Source organism: Leopardus geoffroyi, chromosome B4, assembly GCF_018350155.1.
Source record: "Leopardus geoffroyi isolate Oge1 chromosome B4, O.geoffroyi_Oge1_pat1.0, whole genome shotgun sequence".
Lineage (NCBI taxonomy): Eukaryota > Metazoa > Chordata > Mammalia > Carnivora > Felidae > Leopardus > Leopardus geoffroyi.
In genome coordinates this window covers 107,759,010-107,783,004 of record NC_059341.1, presented here as the reverse complement: position 1 = coordinate 107,783,004, position 23,995 = coordinate 107,759,010, and the positions used below count along the sequence as shown (strand labels likewise).

Sequence of the window (23,995 nt, the reverse complement as noted above, 5' to 3'; positions counted from 1 at the left end):
TGACCTGAGCTGAAGTCAGCTTAACTGACTGAGCCACCCAGGTGCCCCCTGACTGACTTATTTCACTTAGCATTATATTCTCTGGCTCCATCCACGTCGTTGCAAATGCCAAGATTTCATTCTTTTTGATGGCTGATGATTTTCTTTATCCATTCATCAGTTGGACATTTAGTGCAATCCCTATCAAAATACCACTAGCATTTTTCACAGAGCTAGAACAATCCTAGCGTTTATATGGAACCACAACATTTGCTAAAGAGCCAAGGCAATCTTGAGAAAGAAAAGCAAATCTAGGGGCGCCTGGGTGGCTCAGTCGGTCAAGTGACCAACTTTGGCTCAGGTCATGATCTCATGGTCCGTGAGTTCCAGGTCCGTGAGTTTGAGCCCCACATCAGGCTCTGTGCTGACAGCTTAGAGCCTGGGGCCTGCTTCAGATTCTGTGTCTCCATCTCTCTGCCCCTCCCTTGCTTACGCTCTGTCTCTCTGTCAAATAATCTAGAACCCTCTCTGAGAAGTAATTCTGTCTTTAGTCAGAAATAGACTGCTTTACATCTTAGTCTGCTTATGAGATTCTTTGCTTGCTTGCTTGCTGCTTCTATCACTCCCAATCCGGGATGGCAAAAAGCTAGCATCAGAAAGAGAAAAAAAAAAAAAAGTTGAATACATAGTTTCTATAGGGGCAATCCTTTGATTTGAAGGTAAATGTTAATACCTTATAGTGGGTTATCTGCAGTACTTGATCTTTATAAAACCATATTGCCTTTAATTTTTTTTTTTTCAACGTTTATTTATTTTTGGGACAGAGAGAGATGGAGCATGAACGGGGGAGGGGCAGAGAGAGAGAGGGAGACACAGAATCAGAAACAGGCTCCAGGCTCTGAGCCATCAGCCCAGAGCCCGACGCGGGGCTCGAACTCACGGACCGCGAGATCGTGACCTGGCTGAAGTCGGACGCTTAACCGACTGCGCCACCGAGGCGCCCCGCCATATTGCCTTTAAAGTTAACAAGCAGGTCACAGTACTTACTTCCCATTCGGTTCTTCTGTATTTCATACATTTGGAGTAAAATACTGCCTGTGTTTCCAGAGAAGGGAAAATTATACCTACGAAAATTGAGAATGGCCTAAAAGGCAGATCCAAGATGACAATCCCAGAAAAATCTTACTTGCTTAGTGGCAGACACTTCTGTAACTAAGCATTTTCCTTATCCTGTTGATTTTTGTTTTTGCTTTAGTTGGTTGTATGACTTGACACCAAATGAATATTTGCTTGGCTAGAAATCATCTTATTTTTAAAATGCTGGGTTGTGACGGCCTAATACTCCTTCACACATTGTCCGAATTAATAAAAGTTTTGCTTTCTTACGTACACTGAGCTAATGAACATGGTTTCCCCTGTCAAGCATGGGGAAGGTTGGTAATTTCAGAGCAACCTTGAACTTTATGGTAGGGCACAATCTGGTAGGGCACGTCCATTTTGGGGAATTAGGTGGCAGGAGAGAGTTCTCAAAAGGAAAGCATTGAAAAGCCAAAGACAAGCCCCTTTACCACATTGGGTCTCTGGTAGTGGGATATTGTTGAATGCATGCCTAATAACTTATTTGTACATCTTCCTGGCTCACAGGAACCTATTTAGCAACCTGCCAGTCCCAGGAAATAAGTAAGTCAGCATTTTCCAATCTATGGAATATTACCCAACTGTGAGTCATAAAATTAATTTAGTGGGTCAGAACCAATTTAAATTGTAAAGAAAACATCAAAGTGCTTTTTTCCAGTGTATGGAAAATATAGTTTTATAGAATTTCTGTTTTTATTAAAATATAAATTGTGTGTAAGATTGTTTATATACAAGTAATCTTTTTACTGTAGGGTACTTTTAAGTCTATGGATAAAAGCCAACTATAGAAACTCTGTCCTTGTTGCCATCGATTTGTCTTTCGATGGACAATGGTTGTTTCCTGGTCATTGATCCTCAAAGGAATGTTTGCTAAGTGATTTTAGGAGAAAAGCTCATTCCTGTATGAAAAGGAGAGCAAAGACACTTTTTTTTTTACTCATTTTCCCTTCTTATTGGTACCTTGTTGCACATCATTTGAGGTTTATATCCACTGCAAGTGTCATGTGAATATTATTTTTATGCTAAGGATGACAGAACAAAATAATAAGAAAAACCTGGATCCTTAAAGACATCGGTAAGTCACTGCACTGTGAAATGGCTCCCTTCCAGCCTTCTTGTCAATTTATGTAATAAATGTCTGAATTGTTTAAGCCATTATTCTATTGGTATTTTACAATTTATAACAAAAACTGAATGGCTACAAGTCTAAAGCCAGTTATACTGGAAGCAAATTCTAAATTATTCCTCCACTTTCATTGTCTTTGCCTTTTACCTTTTGCCCCTCTTTTCCTAAGTCTCAGATCTTAAGTTCATATTTGAATTACTTATATGGTGTTTACTATTACTAGATGAATGTTTTTTAAAGATATTATTTCTGGGTTTGTTTATTTATTTATTTATTTATTTATTTATTTTAATAAATGTTTTTCAAGTCAGTTGCTTCTGCCCTAGTTTGATCTCAAGGCTACTACTTAACTGGATTGGTTGATATAGGACTCTCAGCATAAAGAATATAAATTTCATCAAAACTTGGATATTACTAATCTGTAAATGCTGACTTTCCTTTAAACCGTTCTTTAAAAATTTCTTCCAAATCCTTCTCTTTGCTCAATTAAATTATACATATCTTAGTATATAACATTTTATTTATTCTTATTCTGTATCTTGTAGAATACTGAGCTATAGCTTATAAAACATATTAATTTCCATGGTAAATACAGTGAAGGTGGAATTTAATTTTAATGAAGCTTGGTGTAACGAACATTCCATTCCAGTGAAATAGTAGAAAGCACCAGCTGGAGACCAGCTGTGTCCTATGGTCTTTGACTGTAAGTGAAATCTTACTACAACCCAATAAAGCAGATGCATCCTTTGATGAACTTTGCAAATCTTCAGATCAGGTCTCTTATATTCTATATTAGCTAAAAAGTGAAAAAAAATCATTCTCTTTGGAGGCTCATTAGTTTTTCTTTGATGCCTGGCCAAGAATTCAGTTCTCTGTCAAGAAATGGAGGTAATATCTCATTGGACTACTTTGGTTCTAATGCCATTCCTTCTTAGATAACCAAGGGTACCAGTGATGTTTTGGGGGGAAGTCATTGAGAAGATGTGACCACTGGTTGACCTTCACACTGGACCCAGGCAATTGTAAGTTCTCCTGTCCTGAGAATGTGCATTGCATTTGCCTTTCCCATTTCCAGAAGCCGTCCCAAGGAAACAACCTTGAGGTTGAAATGTGGTGTTGAGATTATTTGGATGGTATATGTGTTTGAACTCAGTTAAGGCCTCTATGTAAACTTTTAAGATTTGCCAGGCTTGTGAAATGATCTATTCATCTTGAGATTGCCCAAAATAAACCTTATGAGTAAGTTCCCTTCTTTTTGCCCTTCCCACATAGGAACTAGTTTCAGATAATATCTAAAAACACTCCCGAAGGGGTCGAAAACTAACAAATTCTTACATCAAAATACACTTTTTATTAGAATATAAAACAAGAAAATATAATTATATATTCTACAAAGGGACAATTTAAAAAACTTGGGCTTTGATAAAGCTCTTTGAACTTGGAAGTTCCTCCTAGATAAAGATAATGTAATTTAACCATGTCAAGAGGCAAATAATTGGGATGATAAAAGTGCCAGTAGAAAGCTGTATAAATAGTAAAATCATAGGTTACTTAATAAAAGGTACAGAAAGGATGATGTGTTCATATAATTTTTGGTAATAAGCTTAAGTTAATAATTTAATGACATAGATTTGTACCAATATCATAGTTCCATGAGTGTAGGGAAACCAAATATAACTTGAATATTTGCCTCTAATTAATCAGGCTGTGATTCAAAATTATAGATAGCCTCCTTTTCTAGACTTTGCTTTAGGCAAACCATGGTTTTTATTGATGTCTACATTCTCGGAGCCTAGGAACTCCAGTTTTGGCTAAAATCAACCCCTCACTGTTTAATAAATGGTTGGTTCACATAATTCTATATTTAACCTATGAAAAAGTTACAGAAGGATATATATAATATGGTTCATAACTTTTGCATAAAAATATCACAGTGATAAGTATTGTATTGTTACGTATTGAATAAGTATCCATTCAATAAGTATTGTAGGATATTTTTAGGTGATTTGAATTTAGCTTCAATAATTATAACATATTCTATTTACATATGGTGTGTATATGTGGGTAAGGAAGTTAAGGGTTTTTAGGCAAGATGGTGAATATGAAGTAGCCAGTTGCTTAATTGGTGAAAATGTATAAATGACAAGATTTAGATCAATTGATATAGATTCAGTTTCTGTATAAGCAGAATGTTTTGTTCCAGAGATTCAATTAATTATATATTAAGCAATTATTTCCAGCATGCCTATTTTGTACTGGGACTTATAATAATCTCTGAAAGTATAGTTCTTTTCACTAATGTTACTATTCTTCAAATCCAATAAAGGTGCATGCTACATGAAGTTATATGTAAGTGGGACCAAAATGTAAATGCATTATTAAATGTGGGAACGTCAAGCTTCAATTTACCAAGAATTCAAAAGAACCATCATCATCATCATCATCATCATCAATAATATTGAACTTTTTCAATAAGATGATAAGTATGTGATAAATATGATGTGCATAAGATGATAAGTATGTGTGTGCAAACAGATGTATTTTTAATATAAGTCCTTAGGTATTTAATAAATACTAGGCAGTAGGAATGTATAAGTTTTTGTTTAATACAAAATTGTTATGAATTATTGTTATCTAGTTTTATCAGTTGTTTCAATAATTAATGGAAGGTCTGGTATATAAACTACAGTTGCTGAATGACTGGCTGATCAAAGAAATTAATGAATTATTGGATACAGAAATAAACCTTTCAACTACATATCAATGCAGTAATAAATACAAAACAGAGAGACTTCCTTATTTTCAAATGATAGTTATTAGTATCAGATTAAGCTCTTACTGAAGTTATATTAAAAAATAAATAAATTATAAAAATTTAGCAGTTTGAAGTGTTGGAAAACTTCCAAGGGAAGAGATGAGATTTGAGGAGGCAAGAACTTTGAGAAAACAAAATGCATTAAGTTGATCCCTATATTGGCCAATTTTCTTTTTTTTTTTTTTTTCTTCAGGGAATTTTCTGATTTCCTGCATGGGGAATGAAAAGCTGTAGCATCAGGAACTCCTCAGCATGCTTTGAGAGAAAAAAATGGAATTTTGGAAACAGTAATGCAGGAAGCATCGGATATAATGGGAAAGTTTTTCTTTTGAGTAATTGCCAACTCCGAGACTTAGGACACAATGGACATACTGATAAGATCAAAAGTAGAACCTATAAGAGGATCTAAAAAAACCTGGTAACTAGAAATGGATCTATATGTCTACAAAGAAATGGGCTGAGACTCTTGAAACTTGTTTCCTAGGAAACTCAATAGACTCATCCTAATAGCCTAACATCAAGTCTGAATTGGATCAAAAAGAATTGCCAATAAATTAACTGTATGCTAGAACGAAACTCAACATTCATTAGAAAAATTACAGAATTGGGAGTCTCCCTAATATATTATCTACAATATCTAGAGTGTGGTTAAAAGTTACTAGATATGCAAACAAGTAAAAATATGTGGTGCATAATACAGACATAAAATGATCAATAACGTCTGATCCACAGATTACCCAGATGTTGGAATTAGCAAATAAAGACTCTTATATGACAGTTTTAGGAAGTAGAGAATCTACAGGTAAAGATGGATATGATAACTGAAGATTTAGAGAATTCAGAGGAGACAAGGAAATTCTAAAAAGAAAAAAAAAACAGTGATTATAGAAATAAAAGCACACAATCTCTAAAATTAAAAATGCATTGGATGGTACTAACAACACATGGCACATTCCAGAAGAAAGGGTCAGTAAACATGAGATCAAATAAAATTTTTGCAAGCTGGAACTCAAGAAGAAGATTTTAATTTTAAAAGAGCTTCACAGACATATGTGGCAATATCAAGTAGTTTGCCATTTGTATAATTGGAGATCCAGATGGAGAAAAGGAATGTTATGGGACGGAAATGTTCGTGAAATAATAATTGAATTTTTTTTTCTAAATTTAGATGAAAACATTAGGTCAACAACAAAGAAAAACAATACAACCTAAGAATAATAATTTCAAGTAAATTACATCATAGTCAAACTGGTAAAACTCAAAGTTAAGGAAAATAATTACAATTCAAAAGGCACATTACATAAAGAAAACTAAGAATTATAGCAGACATCTCATTGGAAGTATAAACCAGAAGTCAATGGATCATGATACTCTCAAGGGATAAAACATTAATCCAGAATCCCATATTCATTGAAAATATCTTCTAAAAATAAAAGTGAAATAAAGAAAATTTTATATAAAACAAAGCTAAGAGAATTGGTTACCAACAGATTCACACCTCAAAACATGATAAAGGAAGGTTTTAAGTTGAAGGAAAATCTTTATGGAAATTTGAATGTACATGAATTAATGAAGACCACCAGAACTGATAAATGTGGGGGTCACTTTAAGTTGTTTTTAAAAAATTTTTCCTTAATTATTTAAAATAAAATTGACCATTTGAAGAAAATTATATTTTACTAAGGAAAGGTTATAACATGTAGAAAGAAAAACGTGATAAAATATAAATGACGAGAGGAGCTAAATAAAAATATACTGTTGAACGGCTTTACATTAAATGTTAAATGGTATATAATTAATTCAAGATAGGGTGCATATTGCAATTCCTAGAACAAATAGTTAAAAAACATGAAGTAATAGCAATATGAGGAATAAGATGCATATGAAAATACTACGTGTTTTTTTATACTATGTGACAATGAGAAAGAATGAAATATGGCCTTGTAGCAACATGGATGGAACTGGAGAGTGTTATGCTAAGTGAAATAAGTCATAGAGAGAAGGACAGATTCCATATGTTTTCACTCCTATGTGGATCCTGAGGAACTTAACAGAAGACCATGGGGGAGGGGAAGGAAAAAAAATGGTTAGAGAGGGAGGGAGCCAAAACATAAGAGACTCCTAAAAACTGAGAACAAACTGAGCGTTTATGGGGGGTGGGAAGGAGGGGTGGGTGGGTGATGGGTATTGAGGAGGGCACCTGTTGGGATGAGCATTGGGTGTTGTATGGAAACCAATTTGACAATAAATTTCATAATAAAAAATACTACATGTTAAATTAAAAGAATATAGGAAAGGAAAAACAGGAAAAATGTAAGATAAATAGAACATACATAGAAAGATGATAGACTTAAACCCTGCCATATAAATAATTCCATTAAGTGTAAATGTAAATAGCCCAATAAAAGGTAGAGATTCTCAGATTGGGTAAGAAAGCAAGACACAACTGTATGCTGTTTACAAAAAATACACTTTACATATAGACTCTAAGACAAGACAAGAAGTAAAAGGATGGAAATCTTTTATTTCTTTCACACATAAAGAATAAAATACCTTGAAGAAAGGAAGAATCAGTGGGGAAAGATCATGCTGGAACAATTATTTATATGAAAAAATATAATTCAACTCAAATCTCTTGTACTATATACAGGCTACACTGTGATAAGTTAAAAGCGAATATCACAAGCCTTAAAAAACCCACCAAAATAACACAATGAATGGTTATGCTTAATAAGATTTCAAAAAAATTAAATTAAAAAACAAAATTATCAAGTAATGAAACAAAAGCATAAAAAAGAAGTAAAGAACACACAGAACAAATAGAAGACGAGTAGCAAAATGTTCTCTTTAACTGTAACAATATCAATAAACTCATTTAATGTAAGTGACCTGAACAATCCACTTACTAAAGATCTGTTTTCAGACTGAAGAAAAAAACAAATGAATATTCAAATGCATGCGTGTTTACAAGAAAGGAATGGTGTCTATCAACAAAACTCCTGAATAAACAAACCACAACATAATAGAACTATAAGGAGAGGTAAACATATCTAAAATCATAAACAGAGCTTTATAGACTATTCTGTGAATAATTGATAGAACAAGAAAAGAGATAATCAATGAGAATATAGAAAATTTGAACAAATATCATCCTACAGGATGACATTGACATTTATGGGACATTCAAACAAACAACAGCAGAATACACATTTTTTTCAAGTACACATGGAATATTTACTTATATATTCTATATTTTGGTAAAAAAAGGTTCAATTTTTTTTAATTTTTTTAACGTTTTTTTATTTATTTTTGAGACAGGGAGAGACAGAGCATGAACAGAGGAGGGTCAGAGAGAGGGAGACACAGAATCTGAAACAGGCTCCAGGCTCTGAGCTGTCAGCACAGAGCCCGACGCTGGGCTCAAACTCACGGACCATGAGATCATGACCTGAGCCGAAGTCGGCCGGTTAACCGACTGAGCCACCCAGGTGCCCCTCAAATATATTTTTTAATTTTGATGTTATACTGAATTGTGTCTTGACCATAATGGGATTAAATCAGAAATCAAAAATAAAAAGATTTCTGGAAAATTCCTGCATATTATATATTATATAGTATAAATATATTGTATAATAAATATGCATGGTTTTTATTCTAAATAAAATATTTATTCTATATTTATTATAATTAACAATCTTCTAAATAACTCATGTGCTGAAAGAGTAATCAAATGAGGGGCACCTAGGTGGCTCAGTCAGTTGAGCATCCAACTTTGGCTCAGCTAATGATCTTATGGCTCATGAGTTTGAACCCCGCGTTGGGTTCTGTGCTGTCGGCCCAGACCCTGGATTCTGCTTCAGATTCTGTGTCTCCATCTCTCTCTGCCCCTCCCCTGCTCACTCTCTCTCTCAAAAATAAATAAACATTAAAAAAATTAAAAAAAGAGAGTAATCAAATGAGAAATAAAAAGTATTTTGAAATGAGTTAATATGAAAGCACAGAATATCATAATTTGCTGATGGCACTAAATGCTCAGGGAAAGATTTGTAGCACTAAATGCTTCTGTTATGAAGTACAGCCATGATATGATGACCTCAGTTTCCACTTTAGGAAACTAGAAAAATAAGAGCAAATAAGGACATGAAGAAAATATAAATACTTATAAATACTTATATATACTATAAATATATACTTATATATAAATGTCCCTAGTAACTTTGTTTATAATAGCCCCAAACTGTAAACAACTCAGATTTCAAGCAATAGGTAAATGGATAAACAAACTATGATATATCCATACATGGAATTTTACTCAGCAACAAAAATAGCTGAATTATTGATACCTACAAATGACATTGATAAATATCACAATAATTATACTGGGTGAAAAAAAAGATACACATATTACATAGTTTCATTTATAAAAATTCTGAAACTAAATCTATAGTTACAGAATGCAGATTGATAGTTATGTGGGGACTAAGATAGATGTTGAGCAAAAAAGGAGAAGGAGAGAGGTATCCTGACTGTGGTCGTGGCTCCATAGTTTTATATATAATATGTATATAAATTTTCAAATTGTACATTTTAAACATAAATGGTTTAAGATTTCTATTATCTCTCAATAAAGCTGTAAAAAATACAATCAAAATAAACTAATATAAAACAAGAAATCATTGAAAGCATATAGATACCTAGTAAAATGAAGATAATACATGATGCTAATATCCAAGCAAGAATGCAACATTCAGCATTCCATACAATGTACCTCTCTATCCAATTTTTAGCAGAAATATGGAAGTGTTAGGGAAGTTTTTGACAGATGAATTTTCCAAGTTTTTCTAAATAACCAGGCTTAGACAAGTATAGCAAAGTTTGTTAGATTAAAATAACAGAGAGGAAAGTGCTGGGAAAGGATGAGACAGTTGCAATCAGTCAAGAAATGATTGGATGTATGAATTAACTCAAATGCAGTATTATGAAAACAAAGAGGCCATGATGAAATAAGCAAAAATGTAATATTGCAATGGCAAATGAAAATGCCCTGTTGTCACAGTTATTATTCATATTTTCATATAAACCACTTATAATTTGGATATATTCTTTTGAAATGCAATGTAAGACATTCCCATTATTTATTTATTTTTCGATTGGGGCCAGCAAGTAAAGATGAGCCAGTAATAATTTGGTTGAGATGTTTATTTTCTATATTCAACAAATTGTTAAAATGTTCAAATGATTTTACAAAGAACTATTTGAGGAAAGTTAACTAATTTTTACTAAATCAAAACTAATCTTTTAAAACAGTTTTAAACTATCATTTTAACCAATGAAGTTTTTATGCTTATAAGTGGAGTTTTATTTCCATTCATCAAAAAAGGGCAAGTGTCAGGCGAACATGATAACCATGGGTATTGAGGAGGGCACCTGTTGGGATGAGCACTGGTTGATGTATGGAAACCAATTTGACAACAAATTTCATATATTAAAAAAAAGGGCAAGTGATTTATTATCGCTAAATAAACTACAAATAAAATTCTAGGCTTAGAAAACTTAAAAATACAATTGGCTACCAAATTTTTGCTTTTTACACAGTTATATTCAATCAGACTCACAGCAGGGATAGATGAACCCTGAATTACTTTAGTTGAGATACACCTTTATGGAACTCATTAGTACCATACTAAACTTTGATTCACATTTACCTCAGTGACAAGTCATTATGTATCTCTAAATATATTAAAAAGTAAATTTAAGTAGTTGAAAAAAATCTAAATACCTCCCTTTCAACTTGATTACTATATTTACATCAAACCTTTGGAAATTACTGTGGTGTTAGTGATCATAAATGGTGAAGATATCAATTTACAAAATATGTATTCTAACTTTTTGTTTAAAACACATTTGATTTAATTGTATGTGTATAAATCATATGTGCTGCATTACAAACTTCTCATGTTTGAATAAATGTTATAGAAGAAAGACATAGTAATTCCACAGGGAAATACTGATGGTTTGCACTTAAGGCCATCAATTCTACAAAGAATGCTACAGAATAAATTAGCATGCTTGAAACTGTGTCTCAAATTTCTCAACAAAGGCTATAAAATAATATCTTATTTTTGATGTTAAAATTTTTATCTTGTTTTTCATCACAAATGTAGCCATTTGCTAAAGCTGTCTATTGCTTCCAAAATGAAGCATTGCACTGTCAATAAATGTGAAAAATGTGATGCATTCGACACAAACAAGATGAGAAGGGAATGGGAATGAAAGATAAAAAAAAATAGTAAAACACATGAAATTGCACAAAAGTTTCAAAATGAGTTTTGTATTTCGTAAATCTATTCTCCAACGGTAGGATATTCAGTAGAGAATACAAAGTATTGCTCCTAATAAGCTTTTAGTACTACCTGTCCTAGCAAAGGCTTTTTCCGTTAATATTGACGCCTTGGAAAAGCAATTTGCTTTGTGGAATAAAAAGGAATCAGCAGAGCCCAGACAGAGAAATCCAATTTTATCCTCAGACAGGCACAAAGCTGAATGCCTTCCATTTTAATGACTGACAGCTTCTATTTCTTTATACAAGCATCATGTAAGAAATGAACACAACTGCCAATAGAGGCATGATCCAGCCTAAAAGCCCCAGCGGCATCTTCTGTGTGGCACTTCTCTACACGGACACATACTAGATTCAAGCCCAGAGAAAAATAATACAATCTCATCAAGTTCTAGACAGAATTGCCGTAACAAAATGAGCAATATTATGTACAAACCAGTGTATCCTTGAAAAAGAGCAGCGGATTTTAAAGAAAGAGTTCCTTGATAAACTGTATGTAGAGGGACCTGAGATTTCCAAAGTAAATAATTTCTCTTTATGGGACAACCTGATGAACATATTGTGTGTGTGTGTGTGTGTGTGTGTGTGACAGAGAGAGAGAGAGAGAGAGAGAGAGAGAGTAGAAGTGGATTGAAAAGAAAGCAAAGTGCAATTCCCTTTGACTGAGTGCCCAGTTCTTCAGTAAAGTTACTAAAAAATGTTTGATTGAGGGTGTTCTTATGGAAGCAAATTAAAGAACTAGATTTTACAACCCAAGGAAGAATCTAGAGCCAAAAAGGGAAGCAAATGCAGACAGCAGAAAGACAGAATTAGACAAGCAGGTCATACGCAGATTTGAAGTGATTCATGGAAATGGAGGAAATAGTACAAAACATAAGGAACTGAAATTGAGGTTTAGGTCAAACTTACACTTTCTGGATCTCTTTAAGGAGCTACCTAAAGTGACCACTGTAGGCTACATTATATTTCTATATTGAATAATTCAATTTGTGATATAATTTCATTTGCCATTATGGTTTGACCTCCTTAAATCAAAAAAATTAATTGCTAGCTCCTGCAACATATGAAATCAATTTTGTCAGCCTAGGCAATTAGTAGAACCAAAAACAGTTTCAGTTTGGAAAGGGAGCTATCTTTCATGATTTATTATTTTTATGCATAGTTATATTAATGAGATGAGAACAATTAAAGTAACATATTATATTTTTGTTTCAAAGTGAATATATGTTCATCTAGTACAGAACTCAAATTTCTGTCTGCGTTCCAAACTCAGGGGCTAAGTACATGGTTTTCAGCGCATGGCTTCATTTTGTACCATATGCTATGTTTAGTTTACTTCTTTTCCTGTGTTAGCCAATTTGTTTTTTATGTAACTGAAATCTTAACCCAAAGAAATGGTGTGGAGGCACTAACATTTTTTATTATTAGTCAGGCTTACCGACAGGGCCTCAAAGTTAATAAATAGAACAACTGAAATTTGAATCGCTTAGGACTGTTTCCAAAGCATATGAACTATTTAAAATTCTATGTTGATAGTGAAGCCAGTGATCACTGAAAGGTGCTGGGAGAGGGAATTTGTTTTTTCAAAGAATCTCTCTTATTTATTATTCTTTTGTCTCTCAGAGAGACACTTTAAAAGAGAAAGATATAGATATAACTCTATTAATATATATTGATATTGATATTGATATTGATATTGATAGAGTGAAATAATTAAGTCTAAACTTTCTGATGAAACTTAGGGTATACAGTTATTCATATACTAATAGTTTTAGTATAACTCTAAAACTGATATTATTATAATTATTGTCAGATATAAGATGAAGTTTTGGAATGTTTCAGTGTTAGACTACTTAGATATTAGTCTGTGGTGTCATATTTGAATAACAATGTTAGTTATTTTGAATTCATTTTTTATTGTAGTGTTACAAGTTCATGAGCCACACATTTTCTTGAATATTTATAAAGGCAAAGATTTCCATAATTAGTGTAGTTTATATTTTAATTCTGGCACTTTGAATTCATTTAAAGGTGAAAAAATATTCTCAGTATAGCTTGTTATAATTTTAAAACTCGTAGATTCTGTTTTTTTCCCTTTTTTATCTGTTGCTTTGATATTTGGTTATTTTAGAATTGATAACATTTCCTTTCTCACTGCAGATTTAGCCTATAGATAATGAAGTCAAACAGATATATGCTGGAATAAAATACTCTTTACTTGCCAGCTGAGTGTCTTAGCAAATTTACTTAAGCTTCCATAGCCTGTTTTCCCATGTGCTAAAAATGAATGGTAGAAAAGGTAGCTTTCAGAGGCAGGCCTATATAGTTAGCACAAAAACTCCCACAATCATCATCTTCAATACATGACGAGTATCATTGCTATTATTAATTGAAAATATCATTGGTGGTTCACCTCAATTAGAACTTAATATTTCTGTATATCTGTTCTAATATTATCTGACACTTGGATTATACCTATATTTACTTTGATTATGTTGAACTCAATTGATTTGTACCCACCTATTGAAAAGAGGCTTCAGGGTAGTAGAAATAAGTTACATATATTTTTAAAAGCATTTTTATTATGTGAGAAGTAATCTTTATATTTTCCCTTAAGAAATGTAATTTTACAAGATTAAAATAGACATAAAATTAACTAAGAATTAGCCAAAGGAATTCAAGGTCTGGTTCAGATAAAGTGGCTATCCTTGAGTATTAGCAGAATTAGGTTGAAAAAAGGTGAAAGGCACAAGTAGAGACATAGATTTTTGCTCAACTTGATCAGAAAGAATTTCAGACAGTAATAGAAGGCTGTAAGACTAAGCTTTTTGTGAAAGATTTTTTATATACTCTTAAACATCACATTATCAATGTTTTAGTTCTGCTTGGCTTACTACATCTACCTTCTGAGCAATATGGTCCTTGAAGAGAAGAATTTTCCCAATTATACCAGAATTTGTTCCATTACAGTCAAGGATTCACCTTCATATTACATAAGAGCTTCCTGTCTCTGCATCTTTTGGCAAATTGCCTCTTCTTAAATGACAGTAACTCCAGAAGGATGTTCATGGGTTCATGACATCTGATGGGCTAATCATTGGTGGCCCTATTTTTATTATTATCAATTAATTCCATAATCTTGACCAGGCAATATGGGCTTTTAGAAAGTAGAATGTTTAAGTAGCATCTTCCTTATGTAAACATTCCCCACTCAGCAACTTTAAACTATGGGATATGAGTTCTTTATACATTTTGGATACTAACCCTATATCAGATATGTCATTTGCACATATCTTCATACATTGCCTTTTAGTTTTATTGTGTTCTTTGCTGTGCAAAAGCTTTTTATTTTGATGAGTCCCAATCATTTATTTTTGCTTTTGTTTTCCTTGCCTCAAGACAGATATCTAAAAAGAAGTTGCTAGGGCCAATGTCAAAAGGGTTACTGCCACTGTTTTCCTCTAGGATTTTTATGAAAAATCTTTATGAAAAAGTTCCACATTTAGGTCTTTAATCCATTTTGAATTTATTTTTGTGTATGGTGTAAGAAAGTGATCCAGCTTCATTTTTTTGCATGCTGTTCTCCAGTTTTCCCAGTACCATTTGTTGAAGACACATTCTTTTCCCTGAACTTATAAAACTCAACACCCAAGAAATGAATAATCTAATTAAAAATGGACAGAAGACATGAATAGACATTTCTCCAAAGAATATACACAGATGGCCAACAAACACATGAAAAGATGTTCAACATCACTCATCATCAGGGAAATACAAATCAAAACTGCAGTGAGATATCATCTACCACATGTCAGGATGGGTAGGATCAACAACATAAATAACAACAGGTGTTGGAGAGGATGTAGATGAAGAGGATCTCTCTTGTGCTGTTGGTGGGAATACAAACTGGTGCAGCTACTTTGGAAAACAGTATGGAGTTTCCGCAAAAAGTTAAAAATAGAACTACCCTACAATCTACAATTGCAGTACTAGGTAATTACTCAAAGAGTTTATAGCAGCCTTATCTACAATAGCCAGATTATAGAAACAGCCTCAATGTCCATTGACTGATCAATGGATAAAGCAGATATGGTGTGTGTGTGTGTGTGTGTGTGTGTGTGTATACTGTAATATTACTCAGCTATAAAAAGAATGAAATCTTGGGGTGCCTGGGTGGCCCAGTTGGTTGATCGTCCGGCTTTGGCTCAGGTCATAATCTCATGGTTTGTGGGTTTGAGCCACGCGTCGGGCTCTGTGCTGACAGTTCAGAGTCTGGAGCCTGCTTTGAATTCTGTGTTTCCCTCTCTCTCTGCCCCTCCCCCTACTCATGCTCTGTCTCTGTCTCAAAATAAATAAGCATTAAAAAAAAAAAAGAATAAAATCTTGTCATTTTCAACGACATGGATAAAGCTAGAGAGTATTACAGTAAGAGAAATATCAGTGAAAGAACAAATACCATATGATTTCACTCATATGTGGAATTTAAGGAACAAAACAAATGAGCAAAGGGAAAGGAGAAAGAGGCCAACCAAGAAACACATTTTTAAAAATTTTTAAATGTTTATTTGTTTTTGAGAGAGAGTGGAGAGGCAGAGAGAGATGGAAACACAGAACCTGAAGCAGGATCCAGTCTCTGAGCTGTCACCAAAGAGCCCAACACAGGGCTTGAACCAGTGAGCTGTAAAATCATGACCTGAGCCGAAGTCAGATGCTTAACCAACTGAACCACCCAGGCGCCCTGACACATTCTTAACTATAGAGAATAAACTGATGGTTACCAGAGGGGAGGTGGTGATGGGAATTAAGGAGTGCATTATGAGCACTGGCTGTTGTATGCAAGTGTTGAATATTGTACAGCTGACACTAATATTACACTATATGTTAATTAACTATAATTTAAATCAAAACTTAATTAAAAAAAAAACCTATGGGATAGATTTAAGTATACAAGAGTAATTTTTAAAAAAAAAAATTCACCAAAGCACCAAAAGTTCAGAAAATAAAAATTAATAGACAACATTAAAAAAAATCACCTATGGCGTGCCTGGGTGCCTCAGTTGGTTGGGCGTCTGACTTTGGCTCAGGTCATGATATCACAGTTCGTGGGTTCAAGCCCCACGTCGGGCTCTGTGCTGTGGAGCCCACTTCAAGTTCTGTGTGTCTCCCTCTCTCTCTGCCCCTCCCCTTCCCTTGCTTATACACACACACACACACTCTCTCTCTCTCTCACTCTCTCCCTCAAAAATAAGTAAACATTAAAAAAAATCACCTCTATTTCCAATATTCAAGATGTTAGAATCCACAAATAATAACCAAGAAAGGGAATGCCACTAAGGGGAGATTTACCAGGACAAATCAACTGCAGCTAATAAGAACTTAGAAACAAGTCACATTTTTGCTGAATACATTCTCATGTACTACTAATGTAATATTAATTGCTAATATCTGTTAGGTAATAAACATGCCATTCAGCTATTTTCTTAATCTACAGTAATCTGCCCAGTCAACAGTGATGCCTGCTCCTACTTTGCCACGAGTAAACTGATTTTCTTTGTACATCAGTGTGTCAGATCAAGGGGATGAAGCAAAATTAATTTAGTCCAATTCTGATCCTTTATCCCTTGTTCTCAGCCTTTCTCCTGCAATTAAGTGTTCTTATGTGATTCAGTTCTGGCCAATGAATCCATGAGAATGTTGCTGGTGGCCTCCTGGAGAGATTATTTCCTCCATGACCAAAGGACAAAGATATATTAAGAAGTCTCTTGTCATTCTGGTTAGGTTGTTACACTTTCTGCCTTTGAGTAAAGTTGTGTAAGGAAATGAAGCCTGGAGATTTTGTAATCACCTGACAATCAGGGAAAGATTGAGAGAACTGAAAAAATGGCACAGAGGCTTGATATCACTTAATTGATGAACTACTTTTCTCTAGACTATTTTTCAAGAGGTACTTAAACAATATTATGTTTATTGTTTTATGGATGTAACATACATGATTGTGCAGAGGAAAAGAAACACAAGAGATCATCCAGTAGCCCAGTAATAGGTACCTTAACATAATAGAATGTATGTTATTTCATTAAGATGGAGTTTTAGATTTTAATGAAGTGGTTATGATATTTGCTATGGAAAGAATACAGCATGCATAATTTTATAGAAATATTACTCTAGGGGCACCTGAGTGGCTCAGTCAGTTAAGTGTCCACTTCAGCTCAGGTCATGACCTCACAGTTAGTGACTTCGAGCCCCATGTCTGGCTCCGTGCTGACAGCTCAGAGCCCAAGGCCTGCTTGGATTCTGTGTCTCCCTCTCTCTCTGTGCCCCTCCCCTGTTTGTGCTCTCTCTCTTTCTCAAAAACAATATAGATAAATAAACTTCAAAAAAATGCTACTGTAACCATGTGAAAGCCATAAAGAAGAAAATCAGAGAGGAAATATTGTTGTGGATAGTGGAATAATAAGGGACTTTCTCAGCTCCTTTCATTCACATAATTCCCAATGTCTTGTTTATGAGTGTATGTCATATTTTACAATCAGCAAAATATACCAAAGATCATTGATATCAACATAAATATAATGTTGGAACATTTAGTTTGCCACACATAAGTGAGAATCCTTAAAAGTATTTCAGTCTATTATAATAACTAGTGATTATAATATTGTATTGCAGTTTCTTAGAAAAACTTTAGTCAGATTTGGAGTTGGCCTTTGAAGACAGCAGGAAAAAGTGTGTTATTTTATTTAAAAATATGCTATATTTCTAGTTTAACAATATTTGTTAGTATATAAAATTGACATACATACAATGATTTATTTACCTATGGATGCTAAATGCATGAAGTAATAATACATGGCGAATCACAATAATTGATTGTGATTCTGAATCACAATCTCTGAAATGTGGTGTTAAGAAATAGGATGAATACCTACACTCTAAATAAACACTCATTAGTCTTTTAAGAGACATACTTTTATTTAGGGGGAATGTTTTCTTTTAAAATATTATTATAATTAAGTTCAGTTTTAATTATACCATTGACCATAGTTGTCTCTGGAATGCTTTTTAAGGCATCTGTTCATTTTACAAATGTTTTCTCAGACATTTAATATGTATTTTATGTTTCTTTCACTTTGTTTTCCATATCATAATATCATTCATTGTTGAGATCAGAGCATAACTTCTAAAGATTTCAGTCACCGGTTGGAGAAAAACCATTAGTGCACTTGATATTTGAAAGTGCACCAACTCTGAAAGTGAGATGCTCTAGGGGAGTATTAAATGTTTGGTACTATACAAGAAGCTGACATCATCTTGGGGATGTTGCCAGAAGATATTTGAAGTGTCAAGTGCTAAAGAATTTTAGTGTCTGCTGACAGTGTCTGATTTCTCCGACTCTGGCAAGTGTGTGAAAAGACTGAGTATAAAGAGTACGTATATTTAGAGTTTAGAAAATGCTTTCCAACATAGTTAATGATTGAAAAAGCTAATGCTGATTTATATTAACTAAAGATATCAGTCCAGAACACACAAGAATTACTCTAAAAGTCAATGTGTAATAAATAGCTTATAATTTTAATATTGCATGAACTAAGAACTGAAAAATCTTTGGAGGTCACCTAACCTAAAGTTCGAATTTACAAATGAAGACATTGAAACCAATATTCTGAGTGATTTACCCATAAATCTTATATATCTTGTCTAATAATCTTGGCAATATGTCACAATTATAAATTTTGGCCATATTCTGATCTTTTAACCAAAATTATTTTTTTTCACACTTCATTAGCAACCAATAAACAAACAACCAAACAACCAAATACCAAGGTGAAAACCTAATAATATACACTCTGGAGTAGCCTTATAGTTCTGTGTATATCCCTGCTTTAGTCAAAAGAATAAATTTTGACACAGTCTCAGCTTATTATATAAAAGTGCATCCCCCAGTTCATTGTGAGGTAAGAAATGCTCATATATTTATTTCTATTTCCTTTTGCAAGTAAATTATTTCTTTCTTAACGTAAATATTTTTCCTTTGTTAATAAGTTTCTGATTTGATTATTCAATGTGGTTGTAAATACAGAAACATAAAGAAGAAAAGGCAATCTCGCCATTGTCATTCAAGAGGATCAACTGGATTATAGTTTATCATTGTTTTTGTTTGTAGAGCTGGTCTTATGCAAGACTGAATCTTATCTTTGTTTTTAATAACTGTGTAGCAAAAATTCTTAATTTTTTTCAACAATATTATGTCTACTTTAAAGTTCTCAACTGGCAAGAAATGGCTCTATAAAACTTCTTGTAAAAGAAGACATAGAACGGAAAAAGAATCATTTAAGATTAAAGCAACATAGGTAAGCCAGTATTGACTGAAAAATCTGTAAAGCTAAGTACACACATTATCTCATTTTTTCATAAAGCATGGTAGCAGTTCAAATCTAAATACATTATTGCAAACAATATTACTACAGATGATTTCTTTAATCAAAAAATAATCAGTAAACTGTAAAAACTGTAAAAGTCAGACGTTAATTTTTGTCATGTAGTCAGTAACACTGCCAAATGACTATATTTTCAGGCAAACATTTTGGTGTTGTTTTAGATGTAAAATAATGGCTTGCTTTATTTTAATACATATGAATAAAGTTACTTCTTAAGTCAAACTAGTTATAATAGTACTCGGGCCTTGAAATACTCAAGAATATGATTTTTATGACTATTTATATATGTGTATAATTTTATAATGACCCAAGGTTTAATCTTTGTGAGCTTGACCTTCTCAGATTCCAGTCATTAATTTATAATCTAGAATACCTTGTTGCGTTTTGTGGTTTTTTTTCTACAATTTCTAAATCTATTTAATTTGAACCATTACGGGATTTATGAACAAATAATGTTCGAAGTAATTTTTGTCACCCGAAATATGAGCATAGTATCAAATGGAGCCCTAAATCTCTCATCAACAATTGCATTTGTCTGGGCATCTATTTCATTATACTGTTATAATTTTAGAAGGAGCTTACAAGAATGGCTCCCAAAACTATAAGACACACACACACACACACACACACACACACACACTTAAAAATGATGCAAATTTTATTTAAATGGGACAATAAACAAGGCTTATTTCTTGTAGAATAATACAAGACTTTTCCTTTCCATCACATGTTTTAAAAATAGCTGTTTTTTTCATTGTGTTTCTGAAGGAATTCTCTTCATCTAGTTAATTAACATATTCATCACCTCACTTTGTGTGTGTGTGTGTGTGTGTGTGTGTGTGGAAACATTTAAGTTCCACTCTCAGAAAATTTCAATTATACAATCTAGTATTATCAATTATAGTCATCATGTTTTACATTAGACCCTCAGACCTCATTCATCTTATAGATGTAAATAGCTGTTTTCAATATAGCTTTGTTTGTTACATTTTCACATAGTTTTTAATTTTTAATTATTTGGCCACTTTTTATTTATCTTTACTACTTGTGTTAGACTTTGACTAGAAAATAATTGCTGTGTATTTGAACTAAAAATGTATTAGTTCCTCTATTGTCCAATGGGTATAAAGTTTTAGTTATGACAGACAAATAGGTACTGGAGACCTTCTATTAAACACAGTGCCTATAGTTAACAGTAAGGTATCATGCTCTTCAAAATTTGTTATAAGGGTAGAACTCATGTTAAATGTTCTCACCACAGAGAATGAATGCTAAACAAAGGGACACACAGAAACTTTGAGAAGTTTTGGACATATTTATAAACTTGATTGTGGTGAAGTTTTCACACGTATTTGCAGATGCCCAAACTATTCAATTGTATACAATCAATATGTCTCTTTTTGCATATCAACTATATCTCAATAAAGCTGTTAAAAAGGATTTGATTTTTACTCCCTGAATTTTCTTTTTTTTTTTTTTTTGAGTGTTTATATATTTATTTTTAGTGGGAAGGGGGCCAGAGAGAAAGGAAGAGAGAGAATCCCAAGCACGCTCTGTGCTGTCAGCATAGAACCCAGAACTGTGAGATCTTTCCCTGAACTAAAGTCAAGAGTCTGATGCTTAACCAACTGAACCACCCTGATGGAGTTTTCTTGACTGATATCTGAATGCTCCATTGGAATTTTAGTCAACAAAAGCCAAAACATGTCTAAAATTGGATTTTTGTCAGCATCAACTCCTTGAACTTGCTAGGTAGGTAGATCTTTAGTAAGAAACAATCCCTCAATCTCAATGGCTTAAAGAGCAAGGATTCTCACTTGTGGGTTGTAGGAGTTTGCTTCACATTCCTCCTCAGGAACCAGGACGCCACTATTTGGTCACTGTCAAAGGCCATGGCAGATAGACAATTGTGTACATGTGTCACATCACTAAGAAATTTTTTGGCCAAATAAAATCCCTTAGCCACACCTATCTTCAAAGGGACAGATGTACGTAATTCTATTGCATATGTAGAACGAATAGCACCAGTGTCTTCTTTTACTTTTATTAAAGAAAATAAAGTAATATATCTAAAAGAAAATCAAGAAATCTAAAGTAACATACTATCTAATGGGTGCCTGGATGGCTTAGTTGGGCAAGCATCGAATTTTGGCTCAGGTTGTGATCTCGCGGTTTATGAGTTCAAGCCCTCATCAGGCTCTGTGCTGACATCTGGAGCCTGGAGCCAGCTTCAGATTCTGTGTCTCCCTCTCTGCCTCTCCCCTGCTTGCACTCTCTTGCACTATCTCTGTCTCTTAAAAATAAAGAAACATTTAAAATAAAAAAAAAATAAAGTAGCATACTGTCTTTAAAGTATGGCTTAGTAAAATGTTGAAAAGTCTAAGGTCAGAAAAGTATGAATATAAATGCTTATGCTTCAGGGCGCCTGGGTGGCTCAGTTGGTTAAACATCTGACTTTGGCTCAGGTCATGATCTCACAGTTCGTGGGTTTGGGCCCTGCATCGGGCTCTGTGCTGATAGCTCAGAGCCTGGAGCCTGCTTCAGATTCTGTCTCCCTCTCTCTCTGACCCACCCTGGCTCACACTCTCTCTACCTCTCTCTCAAAAATAAACATTAAAAACAATTTAAATACTGACGCTTCCTATTACCCCTTGTGTCTTTCAGAAAATTATCCAATGCCTCCAACTCTCATTTCCATCTTTAAAAAAATGTGTTAGTACTTTGCTGCCTTATAAATGATTACAAAAATTAAATATGGCAATCTATGAAAAATGCATGACACATAGTAGTTTATATGTTGCAACAAAATGATAACACATAGTAGGTACTAAAATGGCAATTACTATTTAGTTATCATTATGAAAATAATAAATATATTTCATTTGAATTTTGCCAAGGAATACATAGTGAGTCCAGGATTTATAATTTAAATTATTCAGGGTTACAACATAGTAAATTGGGCAGTTTAATTCAAGAAGTATTTCTTTAGTTGTTATTCTGCAGATGATTGTGTTAGATACAGACAATACAAAGATAAATAACATTTACCAATAATTTCAAGTAAATTTTTGAGGTAACATGATTATGTGGTCTACCAAAGAGTTATATAGAAGGTACAAAAAATTGAAAAGGGGGAGGTTTGCTACTTAAAAAGCGGATTAGTAAATGGAGAAAAACTTGGAGCAAAATATAAGACGGATCAAGATGGATATATCTATGGTCATATAATATGTGCATCTATTATCTATTTCTCTTTCCTTGGATTTCCAGATAGTATGATGCACAAGAGACTCTGATTATAAACCATGATAACAGTGTAACTATCAAATCTCAGTAAACATAGGACATATTTGGCATCTCATAAAAAGTAAGAAAAGAGAAAAAATGAAAGATCTTGAAAATAAAATTTGCTAATTTTGTAGGAAAGTATTCATTTAATTTGGAGTTGAAAGAATCAATATCATCCTATTTTTACTTAAACTAATTCCAATGTCATATTCATTCATTAAAACTATATTATTTACACCTTTTTAATGTCAATATACATTATACAATAGTAACGTGAGCTCCAAGAGATCTCTGCTAACCAGGTTTATTCCCTAGACAATAGGGTTTCCTGCAATTAGTTATCACTCTGCTGGGAATAGCATTGGTATCAGGTATCAGAGATTGTCATATATCCAACTCTTATTACTCATTTTGCTGAGGAAAAAAAAATGATGATAATAAACATGGAAAAAAACTATGGATGAATGGACTTGAGGATTTTGATTTCACAAAACATCCCCAGATTATTTTGAGTGTCTTGGTCTAAGAAAAATATTTTGTCAAGCAACATTTCTCATTGCTTTATCTTATTAAATAAAATTGAAAGCATATGGCCATAATTACTCACATACATCTTAGCAAAACATCGGTATAAAAAAATCTTATGAATTCTGTGTAGATTTATGAGTTACATCCCTTTACTAAGGTTTTTGTAACATTTTAACCGGGAATTGGGATTTAAAGAATGAGAGGGTTTAAGCTATTTAGACTCTATTGAAGTCCAATAAAATGGGGAATGATATGCTCATCAAATAATATATCAGTGGATTTACATATGTACAGCAATTTTGAAGATGATTCATGAGCCAGTCTGGCATGATGTAAAGAAAATTGAA

The 23,995-nt window shown here is 33.2% G+C and overlaps 1 long non-coding RNA gene across 1 annotated transcript; it reads left to right on the top strand.

The window, feature by feature from the left end:
- The first annotated feature begins 2,880 nt into the window (after window positions 1-2,880).
- Window positions 2,881-6,915, top strand: LOC123590960. The gene is made up of 3 exons (XR_006709054.1): window positions 2,881-3,264; window positions 4,569-4,725; window positions 5,251-6,915. It is a non-coding gene; the product is annotated as an uncharacterized LOC123590960 (long non-coding RNA).
- The last annotated feature ends 17,080 nt before the right edge of the window (window positions 6,916-23,995 follow it).